General features: G+C 39.5%; 1 long non-coding RNA gene across 1 annotated transcript; it reads left to right on the top strand.

Moving 5' to 3' along the window:
• On the top strand, window positions 1-22108 carry LOC138154999 (uncharacterized). Its single transcript, XR_011166733.1, has 4 exons — window positions 1-343; window positions 615-711; window positions 16360-16439; window positions 21488-22108. It is a non-coding gene; the product is annotated as an uncharacterized lncRNA (long non-coding RNA).
• Window positions 22109-22541: the final 433 nt, after the last annotated feature.

Here is a 22541-nt window from a genome sequence, read left to right as displayed (position 1 = left end):
ATCAAAGTACCCCCAGAAAGTTCAATGTGAGACAAAGTCTTCCCCTTCCTGCCTAATTAGATGTTCCCAGAACCTCTTCACTACCAGCCCCTGTCCTGGAGTTGCCCTGACTGAAAAGAGCTGGTTGTCCCCTTATGGCACTAATCCTAACCTTCTCTCAATTTTCTGAGGCCCTGAAACAAAATAGAAGTGTAACCTGGAGCAGCCTGGAGAATAAGAGAAAAGGACCCAGGAGAGGTTGCCTTGCTTGACTCCAATTCAAGACACTGACTTCCTTCCCAAAAGACTCCATTCTGCTTGAAGGCCAGACCTCAGGCAGTCCTAGCCCTAGTGTCTCCAGCTGGTATGTCACACCTATGTATCACATTCTATAACCTCATGACCTTTACTGACCTCTGGTATTTGAGGGGATTCAAGGATCAAATTCAGGGAAGAAAAAAAAGAGCCCAGATTCCCTTCAGGAATGATTGAAACCCACTTCATATCTAGCAGGACCTGAGGGAGTCACACTGGTATGTGCTCTCAGGAGAAGACACTAACCAAATGCAAATGTTACTACCATGACCAGAAGCCTTCCTTTTCCATTCATGCCATCTCTCATCCTTGTACCACAGGAAGCTAGATGTCGCAGTGAATAGAGAACTGGACCTGGAATATGGAAGATCTGAGTTAAAATCCAACCTCCAACACTTATTGGCTGTGTGACCTTAGGTAAGTCACCTAATCTCCATTTGCTTCAGTTTCATTAATTTCAAAATAGGGATAACAGTACCTACCTCCCAGGGTTGTCATGGGGATCAGAGTAGGTGCTATATAAATGCTTATTCCTTTCCCTTATACCATTCCCATGCCCTCTTTCCGTAAGATGGTCCAAATGGTCTCATTATTGAGAAAATAAAAACAAAAAGAGGGTGTCATTTACAGGTTGGCTTCCAATAGACCCCTGGCAATGCATCCCCCCAGCCGTGAACCCCTGGCCATCTTCCTGACACTCCATCCTGCTATTTCTACTGTATTGAAGCTGGTCCTCAAATAACCATACACTGGAAGAATTAAGTCCCTCAACCTTGGAGCTCCTACCCTGGAGTCATGCTGCACTGATTGGTGAGAGCCCATTTTTATCAAACTGGCCCGACAACAGGATTCACAGTAGTCATCTTCCCCCCATGCTGTCACTCTCCGCTTCTTGCTCTAGAAATATGACTTGAATCAGCATTACAATTTTTTTTTCCTGAAAAGGGTATGACATTTCATTGCTCTATGGCTCCCCACACCAACTCTAGATTTCCCAGACCAAAACATTTTTCCCTACCCACCACTTTCTTGAAGGTTACCATCTGATATTAGAATTAATCAACCAACCTTTATTGGAAATAATGGAAATTCCTTGAAGACAAGGATTGTATTTCTTTTGTATTTATATCCCTAATACTTAGAATGGTGCTTGTCACATTATAATGCTTAATAAATGCCTTTTCATTAATGCATTCATTCATTCATTTAGCAAGGACAGAAGAGAACCTGACCTCTTTTCATAATTAAACGAGCCATTTCGGCTGTTCCATGGCTTGTGATCTGTGTCATTTCATCCCCAGAAAAAGATGGCTTAGAAGTTGGAGATCTCCTTGGAAAAAACTATCTATACTCAATGCCTTCACCTCCTCCCCTCTCACTCACTTCTAAACCCTCTGAAATCTGGCTTCCCATCTCATCACTCAACTGAAATTGCTTTCTCCAAAGTTACCAATAATCTAATTACCAAATCTAAAGGACTTTTTTCAGTCCTTATCCTCTTGACCCTTCTGCAGCCACTGACACTGTGAATCACTCTCTTGTCTCTAGGTTTTCGTGACACTGCTGTCTCCTGGTTCTTTTTCCTGTCTGACAGCTTCTTCGTAGTCCCCTTTCCTGATTCGTCATTCATGCAATACCCACTAATTGTAGGCATACCTTCCCAAAGCTTTGTCACTGTCTTCTCTTCTATCTCTACACTCTGTCACTTGCTGACCATAACAGTTCCTATGATTCAATTCTATTACCTAGGCAAATGACACTCAAATCTGCATATCAAACCATAGTCTGTCTCCTATCTATTGTATATTTCAAACTAGATGTCCCAACAGGCATCTCAAACTCAGCAAGTCCAAAGCGATTCATTATCTTTCCCCAAAAGCTACTCCTCTTCCAAACTTCCCTATTACCATGGTAGGTATAACCATCCTTCCATTCCCCCCTCCCCCAATTCACAACCTCACTGTCATCTTTCACTCCTTGCTCTGACTCCACGTATTCAATCAGTTGTCAAACATTGTCATTTCTATGCCTTATCATCTTTCTCGTCAATTCTGCACCATCTCTCACATCCTACCCTTTCTCTCCACTTCCCACAGATACCACCCTCATAACATCCTTTTCTCACCTACGTTCTAAATAGTTTCCCTATCTCAGATTTCTCTCTAGTCCAATCCATCCTCCACAAAGCCTCTAAAGGATTTTCCAAAAACACAGGATTGATCATATCTCTCCTTTGTTCAGTAAGATCCAGAGATAACCTTTTACCTCTAGGATTATATATAAATTCCTCTGATATTCAAATCTCTTCACAACCTGGACCTTCCCACCTTTTTAGTCTTCCCTCCATGTGCTATACAGTCCAGCCATAGAAATTCACTTGCTATTTCATTTGCATCTCTGTGCCTTTGCCCTGACTGAATACTGTCCCTCTTCAGCTCTGGCTCTTAGAATTTCTCATTTCCTTCCAGAATCAGTGCAGGCAAGACCTTTTAAAAAGGTCTTTCCTAATTCTCCCAGCTGGTAGTGCCTTCCCTCCGCACGGTAGCATACATACATTTATATTGTCTCTACTTATAGATATACATACTATCACATGGTTTAAATGTAAATTCCTTAAGGACAGGGATTGTTTCACATTTTTTTTTCTTCATTCTTAATATGTAATACAGTGAGTGGTGTGTGTGTGTGTGTGTGCATGTGCGTGCACACACGCACAGAGTAGATTAATAAATGCCTGTTGACTGATTGATCCCTACTGGTCTAAGGATGGGAGAAGGCAGAGAAGGTGTTATGCTCAGTTTAGGCCTACTGAAAGAGTAGTTCCTATGCCTCATTTCCCTTCTCTTTAGCCCCTTATTTTCTCTATGGCCTTGCCTTAATCGTGTGTGTGTGTGTATGTGTCTCAAATTGCTTCTCTTCTCTATTTAATTTTTTCATTCATCTTCTACTATACTTTTCCAATTTCCTTTCACAAATACCTCTAATCATGAGCATTCAAAGTCAGTCCCAAAGATATGTAAGGGCGAATGTAAGTACAGACACGCACAGAGGGGAAAATGGTGTTATCCTGAGGTGAGTGTTTATCTATGTGCTGAAAAATTAAATTATCAACCCTTAGAGCAAAGGGCTCCCTTTCTGACATAAATGAAAGATTAGCTGCTGAATCTAGAATTTCACCAGATTCTTTGAGAAGCATTTTTTCAGTCTCTCCTCCTTCACTGTCTCATTTCCTACAACCTACAAACATGTCCATGTCTCCCTACCCTAAAAACACCCTTGTTCAGTCCTTCCATGCCTGCTAACTATTGACTCTATCTCTTCTGCTCTTTGTAGTGAAACTCCTCCAAAAAACTATTAAGAGGTGCCTCTACTTTCTCTCCTCTCACCCTCTTCCTAAACCCCTAGAATCTGACTGCTGATCTTATCATTCCACCAGGACTGCTCTCTCCAAAGTTATTAATGATCACTTAGCTGTCAAATCCAATGGCCTTTTCTCAATCCTCATTCTCCTTGACCTCTCTGCAGCCTTTGACACTGATGACCACTCCTCTTTGACTCTCTTCCCTCTAGATTTTTAGGACATCACACTCTCCTGGTTCTCCTCCTACCTCTGTGACCATTCCTCCTCTGTCTCTGTGTCCTTTGCTCTCTTCTCCAGATCACACCCTCTTACCATAGGTATCCTGCAAAGTTCTGTTCTAGGCCCTCTTCTCTTCTCCCTCTATTCTACTTTACTTGGTGATTTCATCAGTTCCCATGGATTTAATTACCCTCTCTATGCTGATGATTCTCACATCTACCTATTCTGCCCCAAACTCTCTGCTGAACTCTAATCTCACATCTCCAATTGCCTTTCAGGCATATTAAACTGGATGTCCGGCAAACATCTTAAATATGTCCAAAACAGAGCTCATTATCTTTCCCCCCTCAATCCTACACACACACATATACCCCTTCTCTATTACTGTAGGGGCCACATCATCTTCCCAGTTCCTCAGCCTCACAGCCTTGGACTCATCGTGGATTCCTCACTATGTCTCAACCCTCATATTCAAGATATTGTCAAGGTCTGTTGATTTCACCTTTGCAATATATCTCATATATACCCCTTCTCTCCTCTGATACCTCAGACCCTCATCACCTCACACCTGGACTACTGCAATAACCTACTTGTGGGTCTGCCTATCTCAAATCTCTCTCCAATGCAATCTACTCTCCATTTAACCACTAATGTGATTATCCTAAAGCAGAGGTCTGATCATATCACCACTCTCTTCCCCACCTACCCCCGCCCACCCACCCACCCAATCAACTCCTTTTCCCATATTGCCTTCAGGAGCAAATACAAAATGTTCTGTTTGGCGTTCAAAGCCCTTCATAACCTAGCCCCCTCCTCCCTCTCCAGTCTTCTTGCGCCTTACTCCCTGAAATATACTCTTCAGTCCATTGACATTGACCTCCTGGGTGTTCTATGGAAAAGATACTCCATCTCTCAGCTGTGGTCATTTTCTCTGTCTATTCACCATGCCTAGAATGCTCTTCCCCCTCTTCTCCAACTAAGTTCCCTAGATTTCTTTAAGTCCCAACTAAAATCCCTCTGTCTACAGGAAATCTTCTTCTACTACCCTTCTTAATTCTAGTGCCTTCCATGTATTAATTATTTCCCATTTTTCCTGTATATCTTCATTTGCTTATTGCCTCCCCCATTCAATTGTAAGCTCCTTGAGGGGAAGGGCTGTCTTTTGACTCTTTTTTTGTATCACCAGCACTTAGAACAGCACCAGGCACATAGTGGGTACTTGATAAATATTGGTCAATTATATCCATCATTCCCATCCACAGAAAAAGGAAGCAGGAAACATGATTGAGTTTGGTATAAGACCTGAAATGAATGAAACTAAAGACCCAAATCCCAGAACAGACATTTAGCGTGCTGAGCAGAACTTACCATCTTTTTCCAAAACCTACCCTTCTCTTAAATGTTGCTATTTCCACTGAGAACACTACTGTCTTCCAGACACCTGGATTCCCAACCTCAAAGTCATCCTCTATTCTTCACCATTTCTCATCTCCATTTATCCAATCACTTACCGCATCTTATTGATTCAATCTCCAGGACACCTCTGGTACCTGTTTGTTTCTCTCTGCTCAGGCAGCTACAACCCTGGCTAGCTCAAGTCCTCATCAGCTCTTGCCTAAACTATTGAAGTAACCTCCTGTTTTGTCTTTCAGCCTCAACCTTCTCTCCTCTTCAGTTCATCCTCTACACAAATCATCCTCCAAAGTAATTTCCCTAAAGCATAGGGTCCACAGAATTCTCCTCCTCAATAAACTCCAGTGGTTCCCTATTATATCTAGAACCAAATACAAACTCTTCTGTTTGATATTTAAAACCAACCTACTTACCCTGTCCTATGATATAGTTTTCCCCTTGAACACTTTTGGTTTAGCCAAATTGGTTCCCTTACTATTCTTCATAAACAACATTCCCGTCTCCTGTCTCTATACTCATACATTTGCTGGGCCCCTGAAATATACTGCCTCCACATCTTACAATTCCTAGTTTTCTTCAAAGCTCAGTTCAAGCACCACCTTCTTCTACATGAAGCCTTTATCACCCCAGCTGCTAATGTCTTCCCCCTGCAATAACAAAACAAACAAAAAATCTTATATTTATTTTGCGAGCTCCTCAAGAATAGAACTGGTTCATTTATTATTTTTTTTTTTTTGTCCTGTACTCTCAGTGCCTAGCACGGTACCTGGCATAGAGTAGACTCTTAAAAATGCTTTTTGATTGATTGAAGCCTGAGCAAAACCAGACCCAAGGATTAAATTATTCTTATCTGACTGAATTGTGAACCATATCACAGTTTTAAAAAAGAAGCATCTAGCAAAACCAATTTTAACATGCGCTATACCTGTATATTTTCTAAAACTATAGAACCATGAAAAAAAAAAACCAGATCATACAAATTATCCTGAAATCCAAAATCCTGCCTAAAACTGACATTTCAATTATTTAAAATCCCTAGCTTTGGAATAAAAATGGGGAGAATGGCGGAGTATATAGAACATTTGGCCCAAATTAGAGAGAGATATTCTTTCAGGGACTTTGCTCCTGTCCTTAATAATGCTTTGGCAGCAAACAGGACTTTACAGCAGTGGATAGAGTAGGCTCTCCTGTGTTCTGTGAGCAGACAAGAGGAGATATGCTAATACAACTGTGGCAGTGGGTCCAGAGCTTCTGTTTTCCTATTGGTCAGTGCCCAAGTGAAGCCCATCGATGTTAATTGCATGGGGGGCAAGGGCGCCTCTTGGTAACAGGAGGGAAGGTGAAACAGCCCTAGAATAAAGGCCTCTGCTGTGGGCTCACATGTCAATATGTATACCCCTTTCTGGGACAGGCAACAAAAATATAAAGGCACAAAAGAGGAGGCTTGGTCAAAGCCAGCCGGTGATGATGTCAGTATGAGAAGAGCCAAACAAACAACCTTTTGGCCCCTGAAATCTTGCGTTCTGACTGTTGCTCCAAGGTTTCTGATGGAGGAGAATTTCCATTTTGCAGATGCCTTGCGATTATTAACAAGGAAGGATTGGATCCTTTGCATGTTGATTTAGGTGTTTCAAGGAAGGCAGATGACTTTGATCAGAACAACCCCTGTGCATGCAGACTCCTGAACCTGAATCTGTCATCCTGACTAGGGCTGCCTGGGGCTGCCCTGAGCCAAAAAGATACATGGGAACCTGAACATCAGGCACAGGACTCTCAGAGGAAGATGCAGTGTATGTGGCTGGGGGTAGGGCTAGGAAGAATTAAAAGGCCTAACTTCCTTCAAGGCTCAAGTCATATGCCACATGCACCACTTCCTACGGGAAGCCCTTCTTTGTCCCCCATTTGTTAATTCTCTCTCTTTATTAAAATTATCTTGTATAAACTTAATCACATTCATGTGATATCATTCCAGTAGAATGTAAGATCCTTGAGGGCAGGGATTGTTTTTATTTTGTATGTTTTTGTTTTTCATTTCATATCGTTAACCTTCAGAGCCTAGCACTGTGTGTTGACTCAAGTAGATAAATTCTTGTTGGAAGACAATCCCTCCTGGTCCCAAGTCCAGTAAACTCCTGTAACAGTGTGGAAGGGATTATAATCTGACTATGTAGCTAGGTGGCACAGTTGATAAAGTACCTGGCCTGGAGTCAGGAAGACCTGAGTTCAAATCCAGCTTCAGAGACTTACTAGCTGTCTAACCCTGGGGAAGTCATTTAACCCTACTCTCCTCAGTTCCTCAACTGTAAAATGAGTGGGAGAAGAAAATGGCAAACCACTTCAGTATCTTTGCCATGAAAACCCCAAATGGGGTCATAGAGAATCGGACATGACTTAAACAATACAACAACATGCTACTGCAGCCCAGGTTCTAATGTATGGACATGTTCACTGTTTTTTAGAATGTATTTGGAGTCAAACATTGGTGATATTTAGAAAACAACTCTGTGTACTCAAGGTGCCCAAAGCCCTAAGAAACATTTCCTTATTCTTTGCCCATTTATTACATACATTTCCTTTAGACTGAAATTCATGAAATTCGTGTCTCTCTAGGGTTTTCAGTTAGCACAATAATGAACTTACTTTACTCTGTAATGAAAACCACTTCTAATTTCTTTCCCTCTTAACCTGTTGTTGTTCAGTCAACTGCAATGCCACCTTGAGAGGGAAGTCAATTCTTCTCTTTTATCTACCTTGTGTATACCGTGTTTCCCCGATAATAAGACCTATCCCGAAAATAAGCCCTCCCCTTACTGTGTAAGATTCCTCTAAAATAAGCCCTCCCCCGAAAATAAGCCCTATTGAGATTGCTACTGTAGTGAAGGTGATCCCCTGTGCTACACGCTACATTATGGTACCCTCTGTATGTACCGTCCCCCCCCCCATGAAACACACGCCGTGATCCAAGCTGCATCCAAACAGAGCTGCAGCAGTGAGCGCGTCATCCTGTTCTTCCCCAGTGATTTGCTTATTGAATAAAGGTACATTTTTTTGTTCACATTTACCTGTTTATTAAAATTGCTGTCAATGTTCATTAAAATAAGCCCTCCCCTGAAAATAAGCCTTGTGGTGTTTTTCTGTCCAAAAAAAATAATAAGACAGTGTCTTATTATCAGGGAAACACAGTAATGACATGTATATATGTTGTCTCACCCAATAGAATGTACACCCCTTTAGAGCAAGGATAGTTTCTCTTCTATTTCTGTATCCTGACTTCCTGGCATATAGTAGATGCTTAAATATATTTGTTGATTGATTGATTGATTTTTCAAACTCAGACACTAAATCTATGTATTACCTTAAGCCAATCACCGCATCTCTGTAATGGTAATGGGAATTTGAAGACTTTCCCTGCCCCTTAATAAGCCTAAGGGAGTTTGAAGACCTTCTCTGCTTTGAAAATATACTCTGCCCCCTAATAGGCTGAATGTAATCACATGGAGACTGTGGTGGGAAGAGTGCTGAAGGGTGGGGCAGAGCCCATAGGAAGCTGGGAGTCAGAGCAAGCTAGACAGCTGGGAGGAGAGTTTGTTTCTGAGGGAGACAGATAGCCTTGTGAGTAAATATTGGTCTTGTATTGGTTTGTGGGAAGGCGAAAGGATGGTGTGGCTCTCTGTTACATTGTGGTGCATTAATTTCTATGTTGCTAAGATGGATTTGGTTTCCTGGTATTGGGATTCAGTTTTCTCGTGTCTGGGTAAATGTTTTGCTTCTGTCTTCTATATGGAGAGTCTGTTGTATTTTGCAGTTGAGCACTATGCAGGTATATTTACAGTGATCATGGGCACTGTTAATATTGCATTGGAACTACAATCTCCTAGTCATTACTTTCCCTATGTATAAAATGAGAGAGGTGACCTCCAGGGTCCCTTTTAGCTCTATCCATGTCGTATGTGCCAATGGTAATCAATTTCCTTGTCTATAAAACGAAAAAGTTGGTTTAGCTCCAGGTGACATCTAGGGTCCTTTCTAGCTCTAAGGTTCTATGTCATATGTACTCCTGGGCATTAATCTCCTTGTGTAGAAAATTAAAAAGTTGTATAGCTTTAGATGACCCCCATCTGCTTTTGACCTCTTAGCTTCTAGGTCATATATACTACACTGAATAAGTATCCATGACATTTAACATTAATAGTTCATAAATGATCATGTTGTAGTTGTGGCCTGATTGTTCAGGAAGTCTGATTATTAACTTGAACAGAAAAACCTATTCCTCAATAATTATGACCAAACAAAAATTTATTTTGGTAATTAAACAAATTCAATAACACACACTTATTATGTGTTCTCCACTAGAAATACAAAGATGAAAATTGAGACATTCTTATATTCAAAGAGATTACAATTTAATGGGGAAGGAAGGAGAAATGGCACAACAAATATGTCTGACTCAAAATAATGTGATGGGGCAGAGGAGAGATCCATATGAAGTGTTTAAAGGAAATTTGAGGAAGGAGTGTTTACATAACATATATGCTCAATTCTTCAACTCAAAGGTTTGGAGCATAGAATAGGTTCTAATAAACCTTTTTAGAGGGGTCAGCTGCGTGGCACAGTGGATAGAGTGCCAGGCCTGACCTCAGATACCTACCAGCTGTCTAGACCCTAGACAAGTCACTTAACCCTGTTTGCTTCAATTCCCTCAACTGTAAAAAAAAATAAATTGGAGAAGGAAATGTCAAACCACTCTAGTATCTTTGCCAAGAATACCCCAAATGGATCATGAAGAGTCAGACACCACTGAAATAACTGAAAAACATTAAACCTTTAGATAGCTGTTGGAGGTAGGAGGGCAGTTACAACTTACTCATTTACTTGTCAGGTGACCTTGGTCAAGTAACCTAACTTCTCCCAGACTCAGGAAAAAGGGATCATGATAAGCTACACTTGCCTCAAAGGATTGTATATTGTTTGTGAATGCATATTATTATTCAAATATAAAGAATGCACAGGTGTTGAATGCTTTCTGTATTTGAAGCCAAAAGACCTAATTTGAATGTTTTTCCCTGGCTCTTGCTAACTGTGTGACCTTGAGTAAGGAAGCTAACCTCTCTAAACCTCAGTTTCTTCTTGAGTAGAAATAAAAGGGTGATATTAGGTAACCTCCAACATCCTTTCCAACTCTAAAACTGCGATCTATAATACTGTTATTATGGGATGTGGTACAAGAAGAATTTATAACATTCATCTCCACTTAGCGACTGCTTTCTTTCTCCTTCCTACCAAAATTAAGGTGATTAGGAGTAACCTTTGAGGATCTCCAAGGGGGCAGGGTGCTATGCCCAGATGATCTCCCACAATAGTCTGCAGGACTCCTGAGGAGTATGTAGCAGATATTTCTTTCTTTTAGGCTCTGGAATGAACATTTCCCATCATGCTGTGGGAATCAGCCTCATGAAATAACAGATTGTCTCCTTGCAGGTCACTTGCCAAACAGATGATGAGAACTCAGACATTTGGGCCTGCCCAACCTTAGCCTCATTATCACCCCAAGGCCCTCCATTTACCAACACTATATTAAATACTTATTAAAGGAATATCCATGGGTAGGGGACATCACTGGATGTGGCTACCAGCCAACCACTTTGTTCACAATGAATCTGTCTGATGGTTATGGCAGATCCATCAATATCAGTGATCAATGTTATGATTAAGGTCAACAAGGCTGACCAACAAGTACTTAATGGGCATCCATCCTTACAGTCTCTGGTTTGGCTAAATTCCATCCCAGACAACTAATATCAGACAACCCTTAGAGGGAAACTGAGAGAAGTCCCAGTGGTCTGATGTCTACATAATTTTCACAGATGGGGACATCTTCATATATAAGGAAGCCCAGGAATTCCAGGGAATAAAGCAACAATATCTCATGGTACCATAAGACAAACAAGCTTGAAGGAGCACAGGGTTTTCCATCGCTGTCTTCATGTAGTCTCCCATATTCGATAGACCATGAGCTCCTTGAGAGTTGGTACTGGGTATTTGGGGTTTTGTTGTTGTTGTTTTGCCATTTTTAAATATTCTCAGCATTTAGCACAATGCCTGGCATATAGTAAGCACTTCATAAATGCTTGTTCATTTGTTGACTTATTTAAGGAAATATCTAGGTCAAAGAGAGGACATCAACAGAGGTAACTACTGAACCTTCTCTACCCTCTTAAAACTACTCCTGCTTGCAAAAGGAAAAACAGTCACAGCTGTTACACCACTGGGATATAGTTCCATGTGGCAGCTGCTGGGTCCCCATCAACAGTTGTTAGATTTGGCAGCTGTGATGGGAAGTAAATAAGTCCTGGTTTCCCTTGCCACCTGGTCATCATGTTTCTCTTGCTTCTTTTTTCTGGGGAGATATTAATTCTACTGTGCCACACCATCTAAGCAGAGGCTAGGTTACCTCCTTCTCTAGGTCTTAATTTTTCCATCTATAAAATGAAAGATTGAGATGAAGTGAGGTTCAAAACTAAAAAAATTTAGTTTTGAAATAAGTTGCTTTCAAATACTTGTGGATGTACCTGAGCATCTTTTTGCTTCCAAAATTCTCTGCACCGTAGTTTCTACTCAGAAGGAGAGGGGGAAAAAAGAACAATTTAAATATGTTCAGCATTTTCTATTCTAGAAGTCAGTCAATAAACATTTATTAGATTTTTTAATTAATTAATAAATATTTTGTGTTTTGGACATGTTGACTTTGAGATCCTGAAGGAATATCCAGGTATATATATCCAGGTATATATCAAGGAATATCTGAGAGACACAGTGAAGACAGAGTGGAGAATGTTTTCTCCAATCATCAGATAGTGACAGGGCAAGACCCTGATATCCAAGGTATCAAAGCTTTGTGGGTTTTTTTTGTTTTGTTTTTTATGATATCATAGTTTTATTTTTAAAATAACACATATAGCTGCTTTTTTTTTTAATCATCACTGAACATGGTGCCCCAGGGAGACTTCCTGAACTGAAGCTCTATACCCATTAAACTATAGTCTGCCACCACGTGGGAAGGAGGGGGGAAAGTCAAGGAACAGTTGGATAAAGTAGTCTGTCCTGCAATGCATAGCTGTCTCCAGCTAAGGATGTGCAGAACAATTGCAGTTTAGAAATTTGGCTTAAGGGAAGATCAGTCCCTTTTAAGATATGGAGCTAGGGGAGAGAAAAATCATTGTCCTTCCTTCCTGGGCCATGGCCGTTCCTATGATATGACAGGTTCGGGAATAGGATGTGATTTAAGGGTAGAGGGAGCATCCAGTTATTTTGCCAGCTACATTGTATGGCTGAAGAGCATTGAATTCTGAGCAACTTGATCTTGAGACCTTGGATGATCAACCAGAGTGGTCTAAGACTTTTCTCTGCTGAATTCTAATGTCTTGATGAATTTTGTTATTTTCTCAAGTTCTATAAAGTATCCATTGAATAATTTGATTGGTATAGCATAAAACAGTAAATTAAATTTGGTAGTATTGTTATTTTTATTTTACTGACATGGACTGCCCATTAGCATTAAATATTCCTCCTACTATTTAAATTTTTCTTTATTTCTTTAAAGAGCACTTTATAACTGAATCTATGCAAGTCTTTTGTGTACTTTGGTAGACTGTTCCCCAGATATTTTCTGTACATTGTAGTTATTTGAAATGGAATTTGCCTTTCTATTTTGCCTCTTAGATTTTGTTGTTTTTATAGAGAAATGATGTTGATTTTTGAGGACTTATTTTATTGCTTTCAACTTCGCTGAAACTGTTAATTGTCTCAATTGGTGCCTCTGCTGATTTATCAGAATTTGTATCATCAGCAAATAGATAGTTTTATCTCCTCTTGACCAATTTATATTTTAATTTATTTCTCTTGTCATTACTATCGATAGAATTTTCAGAATAATATCAATTAATAGTGAGCAAATAAGATTGCTTTACTCCTGTGCTTAATGGGAAATGTTCTAACGTTTCCCCATTCCATATAATTCTTGCTTTTGGTTTTTATGTGGAAACACTTCTTGGTATTAAAGGGTCTCTCTGTGACTCCACTTTGTAGAGCTGGATCTTTTAGTTTTTAGAACAAATGAGTACTGTACTTTGTCAAATGTTTTTTCATATTAATTGAAATTATGTGAATTTGATTGTTTTTGTTTTTAATATGATTATGTTGGAGTTTTTTTTATAGTGTCTATTCATCCTTGCAAACCTGAACTAAATCTAACTTGGTCAAGATGAATGTTTTCTTTGATGAATAGCTATAATATGTTTGATAGGATTTTATTTAAAATTTTTAATTGATATTCATTAATTATATTTGTTTCTAGTTCTCCTTCTCTGCTTTATTCTTCCCTGTTTAGATATTAGGACTAGATTTGTCTCATAAAAGGAATCTAGTAGGGTATTTTCTTCCTCAAGAACAATTTGTGAGTATTATTACTAATGTTTCTTTAAAAGTTTGGTAGAATTCTCCCATGAATCTATCAGGACCAAGAAAGTTTTTCTTTTGTAGTTCCTTTATGGCTAGTTCTATTTTTTTCCTGAGATTGAATTAATTAACAATATTTATTTGGTTTTCCATTACCTTGGATATTTTTTAAGGTATTTCTCTATTTTTTTATGTTCTGAGTTAGTATAAAACTGAATAGTAGGTTTCAATAATTCTTTTTATTTCTTCTGACTTTATTGTGATTTCACCATGGTTCATTTTGTTGATTTGATTTTTCTGCCCTCTTCTTTTTAATCAGGTTCATTGATTTTGTTAGTCTTTTCAAAGAAACAGCTTGTAGCATTTAAAAAAAAAACATTTCTATAGTCTTTTAGTTTCCAGTTTATGTATTTCTCCTCTAATTGTCAATCTCTCCTCTTTTGTATTTATTTTTGAGTTTATCTATTGTCTTTCTAGTTGTTTAAATATATATATATATATTCAGTTCATCAATCTCCTTTTCTATTTTGTTATGCTTTAACTGCATTCTAGATATTTTGGAATGTTGTTTCATAAAGTATAACTAGTATAGAGGTGATGGTCTATAATGGAACTGAGGAGAAGAAAATGTAGAGATCATAGTGAGGATAAACATCAGGGTTAGAGGTTATAAGACAGAGGGAAAGATGGAATGATAAAAAGCATTGATCAGATTAAGGAATTTTGGAGAGCATAATCATGGAGGTACAACATTTATGGATAGCGGTATGCAGTATTATTAACATTCTCTCCATAATTTTCTTAGGTCTGAACAATCAACAAAACAATAAGTCAAGTTCTAATTTGTAGCCTTTACCAATTTCAGAGGTACAAATGCTCACATTGAGCATTTTAAAGTGCATTTTTAAAGCAAACTTTTTAAAAAATATATTTTTATTTATTTCATGAAACATTTCCCAATTACATATAAACATTTTAATAATAATTTTTATAAATCCTGAGTTCCAAATTCTCTCTCTCATTCCTGCCCCCTCCTTGAGAAATCAAGCAATTTGATTTTGATTATACATGTAAGGTCAGCACATTGAAAACTTCACAGCTGGTTCTCTAGCTGGTTGAACACAACTCTAGAACACCCCTGCTTGTGTGTGACGGCAGGATGATCAGGGATGTTTTGAGACTAATGAAAAGTAGAAACCTTGAAGACCAAAGGCGAAGTCTGAGGTTAGATCTGAGAGAAGCTCAGAAGATGAGTCTTCCCCTACACTGTCATTGTGCTTCCAGGAAATGTTCATCACAAGGAAACTCACTATCCAGGAGATTGTATCAGCTTTTATACTCATACCTTTATAGTCAAGAGTCTCTGCCCCACCAATTCTAGGACTGGGTGATGGAGCAAAAACTTCCCATGACTTTCATTTGAAGATGACTCATGGCCCCACCATTTCCTACCAGCAGAACTCCTTAGATTCAATTTTATCCTCATCATGCCCCTGATGCTGGGGCATCTTCCTCTCTTCCATTTCAGCTTCCTTTTGTGTGTTGTCTTCTCTCATTCTATTATGAAGTTCTTGAGGGCAGGGACTTCCTTTTTTTTTAACTTGTATTCCTAGTGCTTTGCACTATGTCTAGCACATAGTAGGTCTTTAATAGATATTTCTTGAATTGATTGAGGCTAGTGAAGTCTAAGGTCCAAAGCTAATGCCTTCTCTACACACAACCACAGCCTTCTCTCAAAGTTTTCCACTCTAACATCTTGAGATCTCTAGACTCCTCTTAGCCATATTTCTTACTTCCCTTGGTGATCTCAAACAACTCTTTCTTTTACCTTCCCTGAATGGAAATGCAGCCTTAAGGGGCTCAGTGCTACCCAGACTGTTACTTTCAAGTTGCTAACATTTGCAAGCAAAAGGTTTTGTCTGTTTGCTTTCTACAGTAAAGACAGTGCTGTCTCTGTACATCCACAATGCAATGTCCCCAAGAGAATTTTCTGTGTTTATTGTATTTCTATTTGCTTTATGGTTGCCTATTTTTTCGTGAATTTTGTTTACTTTTCTTGAAAGTCCAGCATTTCTCTGAAATTCACCTTAAAAGTTTAAGAAACATGAGGTTTACAAGATGCTCAAGTGATGAGAATTATAAGCCATTATATTTTGTAAAGGCACGAATGGTTATCAAAATTTAGAGATGATTTTGGTAATATGTCCTAAATGGAACAAATTACTAATGAAGTGCTAAATTACTGGAAACATCCCTGTACCTTATTAAACACTTTCATTAATTAGAAGGATGGAAAATCAAGGGCTGAAGTATAGTTTAATGTCTCCTGAGACCAGGTCAGAAGTGAGCAGATGTGTTTCTATAGTGCAGCCCAGGGCCATGCACTCAGGTGAGAGCTTCAGAGTAGCTTCAGGTGGGGGGTTTATATCTTCCAAGACCCTGGGTGAAAACTAAATAGACACTCTGCTGGGCTTTAATTAGGTAGAACTGGTCAGTCACCTATATTTGTGACCTTGATGTATTAGATGAGCATGGAGAAATGGGACTGGAAGGGAAAATAAGAAAAATGGGGGAAAAAATAGAAGGAAAGATTCCATTATTTTTTTTTTCCATTGCAGAAGACTTCCTTCCTTTAGACTATGACATCTCTGAGAGCAAAATTGTTCCTTATGCCTATCCATGACATTAGCCCATTCTGGTAAGTGCCTTGGACATCAACCTAGCTAATCATTAGGGAAGTATTTATTACCACTGCTACTGATAATGGTTATTGTGATGGCTGTCTGCCTTAAAGAATAATAAGTAAGGGGGCAGCTAAGTGGGACAGTGAATAGAGCACCAGCCCTGTAGTCAGGAGGACCTAAGTTCAAATCCAGCCTCAGACACTTGACATACTTACTAGCTGTGTGACCTTGAGCATGTCACTTAACCCCAATTGCCTTGCCTTCCCCCCTCCAAAAAAAAAAAGAAGTAGAACTACTAGGTGGCTCTTGTGGTGATATCATCTTCAAAAAAATCATAGGATTATGATGCTATCAGCTCCTGGAGTCATCTATTATTATTCCAGTCAAAGGAAGTGTTGTGGTAATGTGATAGTAATGGAATATAAGTACAGTACAAAGCAATGCTCACCAAAATATTCTTTGCCTCATTGAAAGTCACTGCCTGAGGCAACACAGTTTGAATCAGGAAGATCTGAGGTGAAAGCCTGCCTCAGATGCTTATCAGCTATGTGACTCTGGGCAAGTCACTTAACATCCCTCAAACTCAGTTTCCTCATTTATAAAACAGCGCCTGCTTCTCAAGGTGGGTGTGAGAGTCAAAAGAGATATAGGTTAAGTGCTTTGCAAACTTTAAAGCACTATGTAAATGATAGCTATCATCAACATTGAACATTATTACTATTGTTATTTTCCCAGACTTTTTAAAAGGCACAGTCTGAAATCACGCTGATATTGGCAAACCTGTCAAAGGATATCATGCCAGGCAGCCAAGTATGCAAATAGCAACAGATTAAGCACATATAGAAGTAAATGAATAACTTACATTTGTAAAGGGCTTTGAGGTTTATAAGGACCTTTCCTCCCTCCAACTTGGGGAAAAGGTACAACAAGGACCTTTATCCCTGTCTTACAAATGAGGGAACAAACTATGGCTCAGTCAGTTGATCAATAAACATTTATTAAGCTCCTACTATATACCAGGCACTGTGCTACTCATTGTCTCAGAGAAATGAAGTGGCTTACCCCATGGCCACAAAGCCAGAATATATAATCCTTGGGTGGAGTGTATTTAATGATGTAGTAAGTGAAATATATATGTATATGTTAATATATGTGTGTTTACATTTATTGGATATATGTGTGAATGTTTATTGTGCACACTTACATATACATGTATATATGTGTTTGTATACATACATAGATACACACATACATATGTGTATGTATATGTTACCCATAAGACATTCAGGAAGAGAGACCCACCATGTCACAGCCTGAAAGATAAGTCATACATGGAATATGTGGCACAAAGATACCTCTCTGATTTTTAAAAGGAACCTAGACCAAACAAGACAAAGCTTTTGCTTGCCACATATGGCTCAGAGAGGACCAGCGAGGTTGGCAGAGGTTGAAGCAGTATTGGGGTGGTGATATAAACCTCTGGAGAGAGAGTAGGTCAATTTCAGTTAGCTCTGTGGTATGCTAAAGGTTCCCATGTTCCCCTGTAGTGTATGCCCAGGTACCCCCAGGGCTGCTGTAAAGCTTACTACTTCCTGTGAGATCTATCCTTCTCTTTTTCAGGGATTTAAAAAAAGGGGATGTGGCAGCCAGGGAAGATGGTTGAAACTGCTCAGTTCACTCTCCTGTTTTGTGAAGGGGAAATGGGAGAGTGATAGAGAAGACATGCAATGAGAAGTGAGGAAAGAGTTTACTGTGGGCATCAGAGGTAGAGTGTATATATGGGCAGGAAAACTTGCCCTGTGTATGTGAGTAGGAAATGTTCTGGGTGCATAAGAAAGAGCACTACGTTTGGAGTCAGATGACTTGGGCTCAGATTCTGGTTCTGCCATTTATTAAATGTGTAATCTTAGAAAATCATTTAGTTTCCCTGGGCCTCAGTTTCCTCATCAGTAAAATAAGGGGATTGGATTAAATAACCTTTTCTAGTTCTAAACCTGTGATCCTATTGTCTTATTTTGATTTGCTGATTGATTAAAGGTCTTTTGCTTTGAACTTTTGATTTGAAATTTGTTTAAATTTTACTTTAGTCAAAGAACATCAGTGGGGCTCATGAGCTAATTAAGCTGTGGTTTTAAGGGGATACTGACCAAAAAATATGCTAAGAACCTGGGATTCTTTTGGTGGTTGGGGAGGGGGGGGACCAGTTGGCCCCTGAGAGGGTCAGATGGGGCAGGTCATAATAGGTCTTTTGTTCCATGATTTTCTAGGGCCTTGGAGAAAAGAAATTACCCCCCCACACACACTTTTTTTTTTTTTCCAGTAGCTACATTTCTTTGAAAATGCTTCACAAAGATGCCAAGATATCAAGAGTTGTTTGAATGAAACAAATTGCAAAGGGAAGGACGTGGTCCCAGGGTATGGGCTGAAAGGCATAAAGGAAGTAGCCCTGCGTAGTAGAAAGATGATAAGTCTGATGTATTGAACATGTTCTGCTTACTCACTGCTTGTATGGACTTGGCCAAGTCCCTTCAACTGAGTCTCAAGTTCCCTTTTCTGTAAAGTAAAGGGTGGAATCAGTTGATCTTCAAGGTTACTTCCAGTTAAAAAATTGTTTGATTCTATGAATGAAGAGGTTAATGGATAAATAAGTAAGCTTGCGGAGTGAGTGAGGGGGCCCAGTGGATAAAGTGCCAGGCCTGGGGTCCAGAAGACTCATCCTCCTAAACTCAGATCTGGCCTCTGACACATACCAGCCATGTGATCCTGGCCAAGTCTCTTGATCTTTAAAATTAACTGGAGAAGAAAATGGCAAACCAGAGTAGTGTATCTGTCAAGAAGACCCCAAAAGGGGTTACAAAGTGTTGGACATGTCTGAACAACAAATAAACTTACCTGGGAGCTCAGTTCTTACATAGAATTGGTCCTACCAAGTTCAACTCCAAATGCAACAGTGGCCACCAGAGGTGTCCTCTTTGGGCTGGATTCCAAAGGTCACTCCTTGCTTTTCTGGGAACTAATGCTTATCTGACTACTGAATCCAGATTCTGGGACTCCAGGCCACCAGGGTGCCTTCCTGATTTTTCAAAACTCATAGGTTTGCAAACTTCAACACCTTCACCTGGAACAGAAACACACATTCTAAAAATGTGAGCCCATTTTATAGGACCATGCGGCCTGACAGGGGAAAACACTACACAGCCTGAACTCTTACAGCATCATCTTTCATCAGGTGCTTTGAGCAAAGAAGTCAAACCACAAAAAAGCAGCTGAAAGGACTGATTCAAAAAGAGACTACAGAAGCCTGCAAAAGCCTTTTGGATATCTCTGCAGTCCATCAAAGAGCCTCCAATTCACCATGTGGCTAGTCAAATGGAACCAGTTACAGAATGTTTATGCATGCTCTAACATTCTCTCTAATGCATTTCTATTACACATTTTCACAGCTTCTCCCAGAAGCAGGCCCTCCAAGTAGGGAGACACCATCAGAAGCACTCAGCACCTGAACCACACCCGGTAACATTGTGATGTGCATCAAACCCAGCTAGCTTCTCCAAAAAGGGCAGCCAGCTCCTTCCACCAGCTCAAGCCAAAGAAGGAATATCCTGATTACCTTTGAAGGCCAAACTGCCAATCAGGAGAGCTTTGTGCATTGAGAGATGAGCTATACTTCTGTAGAAGTGACTTCTTGAGTTTCTTTTCTCTGAGTCTTTTCTATTAAGCACTCAAAGGCCAGGCCTGGTTTTTCTTTTGCCTCAGAAGTGTCACTCACAGTGCTACCTTATACTCATTTCAAGGCAATGGAAGCAAGTGAAACTAACATCAGACCTGAATGATGAACAAAAGGGGAAAATATTCCATTTCATTTCCAATAGTGGAGCAGAAGGAAGCTCATACTAAACTGAATTCCCTGCTTCTTATGAGTTTACAATAGATCTCACATTAGTTACTTCTGTAGTATTTTTTTCTCCTTGCATTAGTATTCCCCAGGGAACAGAGAAAAAACCAAGTTGAATGTGAACAACACAAGACTTAAAGTACTCAATCTATTTTAATCCTTTAGCAACATATTTCTGAAATAATTTTTAGAGGGCGTTTAGACTTTCAGGAGGAAGAGTCTTATCTTTAGTGAATTACTATTTATTGAGACTTTAATAAATGTTTGTCTCTTTCTGGCAGGCTGCTTTTGTAGCCCATTAAAGTAAAGATTATCTTTAGGGGAGAAAAGCACAGAGTCTGATTTCCATCCTGAGTAGAGCAGTGTTGAAAACATCAGTCAGAACTTCCACATGATCAGTTCTCATTTCACCTGAGGAGCTGGGTTTTGCTAGTTAATGATATATTTTGGTAATGGTTGTGACACCAAAGGTCATCTGTAAATAGAGCTTACAGGGAAGGAAATGAAAATCGCAAATTGGATTCATTCGCTGGACTAGACAGCGGGAGGGTTCAGATCTTTGTTCTATTTGTGGCATAAAGAATGAAGAGCCAGTGACTGGCACAGAAATCTATCTTTGGGGGACTAGGTTCATTCCTTCCATATTTGTTTTCTCTGGGTAGTCATGGGACGAGCCCCTGTACAGGATTTTTTTTTTTAATTTACACTTGAGCTTACTGAAAAGCCATTCAAAGGCAATTTTGTTGAATAGAAACATCATGTGGGCCTAGAAAGATGCATCTTTATTCTTTAGTGTGCTGATCAAAGAAATCCCTTGATTGGTTTGATAAACTTATAGAATGGGGAGCCTTTGGGATTTTTAAAAAGCACCCCCCTTTAGAGAACATAGACATTTCATAAAGGTTTATAGATCTAGAGCTAGAGGGACCATCTGAAGCCCAGAAATATTAAATGACCCCAAAGTCACATAAGTAGTAACCATTAGACATGGAATTTGAATACCCCCTTGTGGAGGCTGGAATTCACTGATGGGGACTGGCCCCAAGATGAATCTCTTGGCTCAGACTCCTAGAAGGACAGGCTCTTCCCAGCTACTTTGGGTCAACCTATTAAAGACTACCTGCAGATCTTCTTGGCTTCACCTTTTTATTTCCATCTTTCTTTCAGAGAGATCCTGAAAGCACAGCAGATGGAGGTGAGTCTTCCTTCCCCCAAAAAAACCATCATTGGCTGCCTTGCAACAGTAGGAGACATGATTGTCCATGTGGAACAAGGAGGCACCTGGAGAACACCACCCTGAACCCCTGCTGCCTCATTAAAGGAGGAAAGATTTCTGAGTTATATTGAATGAGAAGTCTTTAGTCCTCTCATAGATGACAGTAGACTTATTGACAGCCTCCATACTGAACAACTTTCAATTCCCAAATGAGGACTCACAGTGAAGACCATCAAGCTGACCAGAGAAGTCCCCTGATCAAAGTCCCCTACATCATTATTTTAAAAAAATTAATGTAAAATATCCAGATTTCCTACCCATACAAAGGAGTTGTTGTATGAAGATATCTCAGAGAAAACAATAATCCTGTTTCTATTCTAAGCATCTCTATTAATACCCATGTGAGGAGGAAGGGAATGTGCATTTTTTAAGCCCCTACTGTGTACCAGGCACCGTGTTAAGTGCTTTATAAATGTTATCTTTTTTGATCCTCACAACAGCCCTGGGAAGCTGGTAGTACAAAGTTCTCTGTGGCTTCTACAGATGCAAGTCGCTATTATTCAGCATAAAAATCATCTCTGTTCCTTGAGATATTGCTTTTCAAATGACTTAATCTTTTTGCATGCTCTATGATCCCATAAAAACCGAACAGCTCATCATTCCCCAAAGACATCCTATATTTTCTCATCGCTATGCCTTTGCTCACCCTGTTCTTTCTTCACGGAATGCCCATGAAAATACCACCTCTTCCAGTGAAATCTTTCTTGATCTCTCTCTACTGGAAGTGATCTTTTCCTTCTCTCCTCTCCCATAGCATTTCGTACCTCTCCTCCTACAAGTAGAAATTCTTCTTCCTGCATTGTATATGTTCATATCTTATATCCTTTACTACAGAGGCATCAAACTCAGGGAACCAGATTAAAATGTAATTGGGAAATGTTTAACAAAATAAATAAAAATATATTAAAACACAGATGATGTTAATTTGTAGTTTTCTATGTCAAT

The sequence above is a fragment of the Petaurus breviceps genome, unplaced genomic scaffold (genome assembly GCF_028583685.1).
Source record: "Petaurus breviceps papuanus isolate PSGF00001 unplaced genomic scaffold, PetGlider_PUasm1.0 91133, whole genome shotgun sequence".
NCBI lineage: Eukaryota > Metazoa > Chordata > Mammalia > Diprotodontia > Petauridae > Petaurus > Petaurus breviceps.
This window is presented reverse-complemented; position numbering and strand designations above follow the sequence as displayed.